Genomic DNA, 9,214 nt, shown 5'->3' on the forward strand with positions numbered 1-9,214 from the left:
GGCGGGTGGCCCTCCTTTCTTGCTTGTAGGGGTTTGATCTACATCAATAATGTAGTAATCACTAGATAAATGTACAATCCCTTTAACTCCTGAAAAATCAAGTCTAGCTATTTTCTTGCGCTTCTCATTCTTTTCTGTAGCAAGACTTGTTTCTTGAGATGTGATTGATTCGGAAAGGATATTTTGTTGTTCGGCTTTTGTAGCCGAACCTTTGCTTACATCCAAATCAATTCTTTCTTTTATGCCCACTAGCAATCCTCTTTTAGCTGATGACTCAATTGTAATCGGTCTTTTCTCATTGGTCTTTCCAAAAAGTATTCATAGAATTGCTCCTCTAGTTGAGACCATGAACCAATAGTACATCGGAGCATAGATGTAAACCATGCAAAGGCAATACCGGTGAGGGATAAAGAAAAATTTTGTATCTTCATATAATCTTCTTTACCGGCAAAACACAACTGTGAGAGATATATACTAATGTGTTCCACAGCGGTCTTATCATCTTCACCACTAAATTCATAAAAATCAGGTACCCACCAACCCTTAGGAGTTTTCAAGTAATCAATGTGTAACGGGTAGGGTCTATGATATGCGAGCACATTTCATTTAGAGGAGCCATATAGATTTCTAGTATGGGCTAAATCTTCATCAATTCAGCTTTATTTGAGATCAACATATAAAGCCAAATCATGACTGTTTGCATGTGCACATATTGTGGAATTTTCATTAATTTGGTTATAATTATTAGCAATATGTGGAGCCGAGTCATGAGTTTTAGCACTCGAATGTCTTGCTAAAATTTCACTAATTTGGCTATGATCATGAGCAAAATACAAAACCGAATTGTGGACATTGATTCTTGCATAAGGTGCTGAATTTTCATTGATTCGGCTATGGTTACTAATAACACGTGAAGCCGAATAATGAGTATTGGCACTTAAATATCTTGCTGAATTTTCATTAATTCGGCTCGAGTTGGGAGTAACATGTGAAGCCAAATTATGAATAGGAGCATTGACATATGGTGCTAAATTTTGAGAGCAATTGGCTAAATAATTAGCATTGTCATAACCAATTCTCTCATTCATCGGCATATCTTGCGGTGAATAAAGATTTACATGTTGTACATTGCTAGTAGCATCCAAATTCAAAGAATTCATAGTAGGCATCGACTCTTGACCATCCTATCCATAATTATGATGTGTATGATGAGGAACATTGTTAAAAGTATCAGTCGATGCAACATATCGAATATTATTATGACTAGCAACATCAACATCAGAGCTCATAGAACTTGCAAAATAATTATTGGGATCATAAGATGCATTTGCAAGTTGTACCTTAGGGTAATTGTAGTAAAATTATGATGAATCACCTTGGTACTCCATGATTTAGAACTTGACCGTCCTACTGAATTTTCCAATAGCAAGCGCAACACGTTGCAAAATTGCAATCAGATCACAAGGGGTCAAAACTAGAGGCGATCGGCCTTTTAGGCCAGATGCAATGGTAATGGAGAGCATAAGAAGATAAATCAGTGAGGAGTAGGGCTAGGTCAAAGAGATCGGCTATAGGAGATAGCTGAACCAATCTTCTCCAGCAGAGTCGTCAAAAAGTGAGTTGACGTTGGATATGATCTAAATCACACACCAGCAGGGCCTTGGACGCCTGGGCCGCTATGGACCAAAGAACGCAGCGAGTGAAAGGTCCTAATATGGATAGAGGGGGGTGAATAGCCTATTTTAAAACTCTATAAGACACTAGAGCAATAGATTAGTACAACAAATGGTGTAATGCAATTTTGCTCTAGCTCTATAAGAGTTGCAAGCCACCTATTTCAACAATTCTAGTTGCTATGATTTCTAGCACGCACAACAAGCTAGGTCACTACTCACTAAGCTAGTATGCTCTCAAAGACTAACTAAAGAGCCACACTAACCAAATTAACAAGCTCTCAAAGACTAACTACACTAAAGAGCTTGACAACTAGTTTGCAATGAATATAAAGGAGCAAGTAGGGTGATTATACCGCCACATTGAGGAATAAACTAATCACAAGATGTAGACAATCCAATCACCAGGAGAAATCCAATCACACAAGAGACAAGATTTTTCTCCTGAGGTTCACGTGCTTGCCAGCACGCTAGTCCCTGTTGTGTCGACCAACACTTGGTGGTTTGATGGCTAAGAGGTATTGCACGAACCTCATCCACATAATTGGACACCGTAAGAACCTACCCACAAGTGAGGTAGCTCAATAACATGAGCAATGTACTAGAGTTGCCTTTGGTGCTTCGTCGAGGAAGGCACAAGACCCCTCACAAGCAACCAATCGAGGCCGGAGACAATCACCAACTTCGCTCAATGATCCTTTAATCACTGGGCCATCTAGGTGTCGGCAAACACTAAGAGTAACAAGTTCACAACCAGCCCAAATCACCCAACTAGTGCCACAAGATGATGCAACTCAATGCAATACACTAGAGGCTCTCCAAACTCACTCAAAATGAAGAAATCAAGTGAACAAGTGAGTGGAGTGTGTTGCTCAGCTTCCATAGGGTGTGCACAAGTGTAAGAGGTGCCAAGAGAGTGGCCAAGGCTGGCCACACCCTCTATTTATAGCCACACAAGCAAATAGAGCCGTTGTACCCCTTGCAGCTGTCTGCACAGGAGCAATGGACACGGCGGTGGCACACTGTCCCTAGGGTGGCGGTGCCCTAACGGTCACTTCCCAATGGCTAGTTGGTCACTGGACATGGCATGGCGGTGGCACTGCCCTAGGGGTGGTGGTGACCATCCTAGCCAAGTCCCCAAAACTGGCCCTCTCTAGAAAAATAGGATGGTGCACCGCCGTCACCATGGCAGTGACCCCCTTGGTTGCCCTTGTTCTCTACCAAAAAGTGACAATGGCACCGGATGCCCTACGATGGTGCACTGCCGTGCCAGTGGTGGTGTACACCGGTAGGGGCGGTGACCACCCCAAAGTTGCGGCTCTCGGCCGTGGTTAACCTATCACCGGACAGGCCAGGGCTATGCACCGCCACACCTAGGACGGTGACCAACCCAAGACAAACACCTCTATTAGCTATGTTTTCGATTCTCAATTCAATCCACAAGCAGTCTAACACTCCTTTGCAAGCGTTGCTAACTCTCAAAGTATTTTTCCAAAACATGTTTAGAGTTAAGTTAGCATTTCTCAAATAATTTCAATAAATATTTTTGCTTGCTCTCTGATGTGCACTGGGCCTAAATGCAATGCATGAAGTCCAACACCTAGTGGCACTAGATGACCGAATTGTCTAGTTAAGAACCCCTCTTAATGGTACGACCATCTATCCTAAATGTGATCACACTCTCTAAAGTGTCTTGATCACCGAAACAAAACCCCTATTTATACATTTTCCTTGATCTCCATAGGGTTTTGTTTTTTCTCTTTCTTTTTTTCTAAGTTGAGCACTTGATCATCATCACATGTGGTCATCCTTATCATTTCATGTGATCAACATCACCATTTGAGTGCCACCATGCTCCTAACTTGGATTGCACCAACCTGGCTCATATCATAGCTCATGACAAAGGTTAGTGCTAGGTTTCATCAATTATCCAAAACTAAACTAGAGCTTTCAAGGAGGATGTCACTCTTTCATGGTGAAGAATGGAGAGGTTTACACGCAAACCACCAAAGGATAACCAATGTGCTTGCGTGATGAAGAGCTGGCTAGTTTTTAGGCAAACTAGCAAAGAAACCGTCGAAGCTCTCATTCAGGAGGGACCTCATCAAGGCAAGGACGTCTCTGGGTTGCCCTAGGTTGGCCGGCAAGCCTAGGTGCCATCCTTGGTTGTGGATCAAGGGATGAACATCATGGAGGTTGGAGAAGAGGGTAAAAAAGAGAGGTAGTAGACTGATTTTGATGATTGGATAGTTGGAAACTTAATCGGCCATGATCCTTTCGTATATAGAGGGGGTGGTCTTATTCTAGTAGAAAACAAGTCCAAATTATAATCTCTAAGTTTCCCACGTGCAAAATAGGTCCAAAACCGACTTGGGGATCAAACCGGCTCAAAAACAGAAGAAAAGTTGGCTTAGTCGACTTCCACAGGCCTGGGATGATGTTTCTAGGCTGAAAACAGGGGGAGTCGGCTCAGCCGACTGGGGGACTCGACTAAGCCGACTAGCTGCTAGAAATTTTAGGTGAAAAGTTTCAGAAATTCATAATTAATTCATCCAAACTCCAAACAAGGCGATTCATATATGTTTTTCGATCAGCTCGATGAGAGAAACGCAATGGTGAAGTCCATATATGTTTTTCAATCAGCTCAATGAGAGAAATGCAATGGTGAAGTCCATCCTTGTATTTGAGGAAGTTGGTCAAGTCGGCTTAGCCAACTTAGGGAGTTGGCTAAGCCGACTTTAGCCGGTTTAGAACCCCAAAAGTCGTTTTCTTCATCAAAGCGCTAAATGCGATGATCCAAGTATGTTTTCAGGTCGTCTTAATGATAGAAACATGATGGTGATGTCCATTATGCACTCTAGCAATTTTGGGTGTCAATAGGGAGCCAATTCAAAATTTGTCTTGAAATGGCCGTTGTCCCAAGATCACCCTCCAAAAGCACGAATAACAGCAGATGAGTTTCCCTCGAGCCGACTGGTGGCTAGATGTTCACTAGAAATACAACGGGACACCACAACGACAGGAAAACAGACACAACATCAAAAATCTAGAAATTGTTCTCTCCACCTCTATCACAAATGGTGCCTTGGCCAGTTCAATGATGAACAGTGGCGCAAGTCTTCCTAAAAAATCTAAAAGCGATCAAACAACCTCCAAAAATTTCCAAAATTTGCAGGGATGATTCTTAGGTATATTATAAGATATCCCCAAAGAATCAAGACCCACAAACACCAAAAATTCCGTAGATTGTGGACTCTGTCAAGGGGAATGGGGTTTTCTTAATTTTTCTTCCCAAAAGTGGAGAATCACACTCATGATGAATATGCCTGATTCACTTGGCAGGAATGATCATAAGTTTAGATGTAACTCTTAGCTCTATTAGAATCAAACTCTGGATAAATAGTCATGAATTGGTATTTTGTGAATTGTATGAGGTAGATGGTGTACTAGATCCAACCTGTAGACAAGATTTAAGATAGTATGCATGCATCTATTCTATGGAAAATAGGGAACCTCCAAAATGGAAGGACACAGTGAGAAAATGATATTGACTCAGCACATAGAAACATTGTCTTGTGATTGTGGGGCTTCACATTTTCTGAGTACATGTTGGCTTAAATGTTCTTCATTTCTGTTGTCATTTTATTTAACCAGTGCATAGCTTTTATGCTGTCATTCACATATATGGTTGTCTTGCTATAGATAAAGATTCACTATTACTTACTGCAGGAAAGCTTTTTCTGCTGGAACAAAAAGGTTGAATGTCCATATTGATTATGGGAACACAGTTAAGTGCAAGAGAGCATTGAATTATGGTTTCAGTAGCTCAAGTTCTGAAATAACAATGCATGAGTACACAAAATGTGGGCTAATCGAAAGATTCTAGATCTTGTACTTGCAGAATAAGAGGAGAATGACAAAAGAAGCAATCAAATTGATTCTTCTTAATACTTATGGGCTAGTCCTGGATTTGCACTGTGAAAGCAAACAAGTCGCGGTTTGTCATAATGGTCAAGGACATGTTTGGGGATGAAGTTCTAGAAGAGATAAAGATTTGGCTCTATTATATCAAAAATGGTGCTCACGACAACGTTCTTATGAGGCATGTTCATATGTTGCATTCCAATAACATATTTGTTGAATTGTGTCTCATGTATCATACTCTTGTAAAGATGAAATCTCTTGATAAGGATAAGTTTGACAGACTGCTGAAGTCACTCAAATCCTATGATGATTGATAATCAAGAACATTCAACTGATCCTTGCATGAATTCATCTAACCAAAATGACCCCAAAATCTCAGGAATCAAAGATCCAACAAAAGAGTAAAGAGAGGGAGACCGGGAAGGCAAAAAGTCGAAACTCAAATCATTTGTGAATCAAGACTAAGATCTTAGAGGAATGATTTCTTTATTGCTCTAGATCAACTAGGTAGAGGACGGTATTAAATAGAGATGAAGTATCAATCTCCCAGACTGTGGATCTCAACAATAGTAAAATAGTAACTAGAGAATGGGAAACCTAGAGACTGACTAGAATATAAAACTAGTGAGATGACTGGTTGGGGCATCCTATATCTTATTTATAGAGCTATTACATATTTCCAACATGCCCTTAGATATTTTAACTGGACCACTTAATCCTAGGGGCATAATGGTCCAACTTAAGATCTGTCCATCAGATGGCCATAGACTCTTCACGACTTTGCTTCACGTTGATGCAAGCTTTGTGATGACGCCACATTCCTCATTCCATTCCTATCAGAACTCCAACCAGTTTTTGAGGCCCAAACACAAAATCATTCAGCTGGTGGTTTTGAGGCCCAAACTACCAAACCGCCTAGAGAAGCGTATATGCTACACCTCCTCAATGATCTTGACACATGTCACCGTTGTCCTCGACAACTAGATCACCAAGTGCTCCAGCGCCTCTACTTGACTTCATCAACCCATCATATTGACTTGGTCAACATGGTCCATCCTCCGCATGTACTCTTGCTTGTTGATGCCCCCAAGGCCCCAAGTGTCAGTCACCATGATCAGTTTTCTGGCCATCTTAATCCCTCGGGCCAAGCCTCATGTCCATCCTTTACCACTCCTGGTCCATCGACATGACATATCTCTACTTAACCTTCTCCATGTCCATCGATCTTCCCTGTGCTCTATTGGTATTTCTTAGCATGAGCGAAAGAATCTGCAAGCGCATGGATATACTGTCGTAGCACTTCACCCAAAAGTATTCAGGGTATCGTATTTTCCCAAAGGAATGGATGTGTAAAGCCTCTTAGCTAGTTCGCCCAAGATAACAAGAAGAAGGATAGCTTGGAGATTTTTCTAAGGGTAGAGGTCCTAAGTTAAGATAGCCTTGCCACTATAGACTTACTTCGGGCACCAGATAACACTTGGTCTGTCAAGCGTTGTCGACCTATAGCTCTATGCCATACCCGGACCTTATACTCCAGGTAGTACTTGGTTCGTTGAGGTACAAGTGTAGAGGGAGCCGACAACCCTGGCACTTCGTCTACTTGATGTACTAGGGTCGCCAAGTACAAGAAGTAGAGGTTGCCAACACTCCGGTACTCCTCCAACTCATAGCTCATTCACTCCCTATTCTAATTCTAGCTAAAGCCTAGGTAGGAATGAAACCCTTCTTCTCACTTGCTCTCTTGTGTGTCGATATCAAATGTGGAGCTCTAGCCCTCCCTTTATAGTAGCTAGAGGTCGGTTCTAGTAGAGATAAATTAGGAAACCACCGAAAACCGCCTATGCATGTCGCCATGCAATCGCATGCAAAGGATGGGCTCGAGAGGAGCCACTGGCGGTCTGATCAACTCCGAATCAGCCCATCTTTGGTGAGCGAGCTCCTTTGGGCTTCCTAACTTGGGCCATGGCGGTATTCTACGAAGATACGGTGATTTCATTTGGGTTTTGGCCTTATTATCTCTTTGTCTGGGCCCTAAATTGTCCGGTAATTAGGCCTCTCTCTTTGGGATTGTGTAGAATGATGTTTATGCTTTATTTCTTTGCACATTCTTAGCCCTTTATGTGTACTTTCCATAAATTCCCTCCTGCAAATGGTCAAACACCAAAACTTGTGGAACTGATTAGTTTTAAAGCCCTATTTCTAGGTTTGATTTTTGTATGCTATGATTTTATGTGATAGTTGGTGGTTGAAAATGTGAGTTAAGGACCGCCAATAACTCCCCCACACTTAGTCCTTTGCTCGTCCTCTAGTAAAGCTTCGAGGACTAAGCGGGTTCATCTCCTTGATTTGAAATCTACATACAAGTTGTTCTGAGCTTCACCTGAACCTATGAACTTCCAAGTGTCTAGCAAAATATCTTAGGTAATTGAAAAATGGAACAACTTGAATTCAAATCTACTCACTCTATCCTTGCTTAGAAACTTAGGTTTTTGTATGGTTTTGAAAACATAAAGATAGCTTTTGTTCCTTGAATGATTCTCTCAAGTCACTCAATTTGTAAGTGGTTCCTCACCAAGTCATATTTTGAAAGTTTGCCTTCTTTTTGATCATCCTACTTTTAAAAGCTTATATGGAGCTTTGGTAGGGATGAAAAAGTTGAGGCACACTTACCTTGCATATGTTGTAAAGTCAAATTCCAGATCCACCGGAGAGAAGCGTCATACTCTTAGATCAAAATTGTGCGAGTGTGTGGAATTTGGTGGAATTATACTCCTTTGTTTGATATGATCTCTTAGCTTTTATTTTGAGACATGGCTAGCTTATTTTCTTTATGAGCCTTCATGCGCTCATATGTTTCTTTCAATACCTTGGGACCTTCAAGTGTCCCTATTTTTTCTCTTTTTTCAATACTTTGGGACCTTGATGTGTCCCATTTTTTTCAATTCTTTTTGCATAGCCTTTTTGTCTCTTTCTAGAAATATGCTAGGGAGATCATATTTTAGAGCATGGAGTATTTATTTGCTGGTGATGGAAACATGTTTTAGCGTATTCCTAGTGTAGGAATAGCTGTTTTATGTGATGTGTACGTGAGTTTTGATCTTGGGAGCATGAAAAATCTCTCAATAGGGGTCACAAAACTTGACAAAACTCAACACAAAGTAAGAGGCATATGTGGAAGGTTTTTGTCATGTATGAACACATATGGCCTTGGTAGGTATTTGTATGTCATTCAAGGAACATGCTACTTTGAATTTTGTTTTCTAAAGATAAATCTCAGGTTCTTTGCAAGAATGAGCAAGTGTCATGTCATCCTACTATATCTCATCTGTCAATCACTTAGATAAAATGGGGTCCCTATGATAAATGTTCACAAGTTTTTAGGAATATTAGCAAGGAATAAAGAGTATGCAAACTTTTAATCATGGGAAGATATGGAGATGGAGTAATCACTTTGTAGTTTGTCTCCAAATTTGTTCAGGTTTAAATTCTTATTATTCTATGTATGGAGAGAGAGTGAGTTGCACAAACCGAGGTTTTGAACATGGCGATCTTTTTGTGCTATTGAGTCGGAGACGAGTGTGGTGCCTCTCCCACACTTGTTTTCTTACCTGTCTTTT

This window comes from Miscanthus floridulus, chromosome 1, assembly GCF_019320115.1.
Source record: "Miscanthus floridulus cultivar M001 chromosome 1, ASM1932011v1, whole genome shotgun sequence".
Classification (NCBI taxonomy): Eukaryota; Viridiplantae; Streptophyta; class Magnoliopsida; order Poales; family Poaceae; genus Miscanthus; species Miscanthus floridulus.